This window comes from Lolium rigidum, chromosome 7 (assembly GCF_022539505.1).
Source record: "Lolium rigidum isolate FL_2022 chromosome 7, APGP_CSIRO_Lrig_0.1, whole genome shotgun sequence".
Lineage (NCBI taxonomy): Eukaryota > Viridiplantae > Streptophyta > Magnoliopsida > Poales > Poaceae > Lolium > Lolium rigidum.
The window spans coordinates 205,244,636-205,245,082 of NC_061514.1; positions in this window are offsets into that span (position 1 = coordinate 205,244,636).

A 447-nucleotide genomic window follows, 5' to 3' on the forward strand; every position below is an offset into this window, starting at 1 on the left:
AAACATGAGCATTATTGTGGAGCTTGTTAACTCCGGCATTGAGGGTTCGTGTAATCCTACGCAATGTGTTCATCATCCAACAAAAGTGTAGAGTATGCATTTATCTATTCTGTTATGTGATCAATGTTGAGAGTGTCCACTAGTGAAAGTGTAATCCCTAGGCCTTGTTCCTAAATACTGCTGAGTTACTACTGCTTGTTTACTACTGCTGCGTTACTACTACTGCGTTACTACTGCTTGTTTACTGTCCTGGGCAGAGCACTTTTCTGCCGTTGCTACTACTTATTCATACCACCTGTATTTCACTATCTCTTCGCCGAACTAGTGCACCTATTAGGTGTGTTGGGGACACAAGAGACTTCTTGCTTTGTGGTTGCGGGGTTGCATGAGAGGGATATCTTTGACCTCTTCCTCCCCGAGTTCGATAAACCTTGGGTATCCACTTAA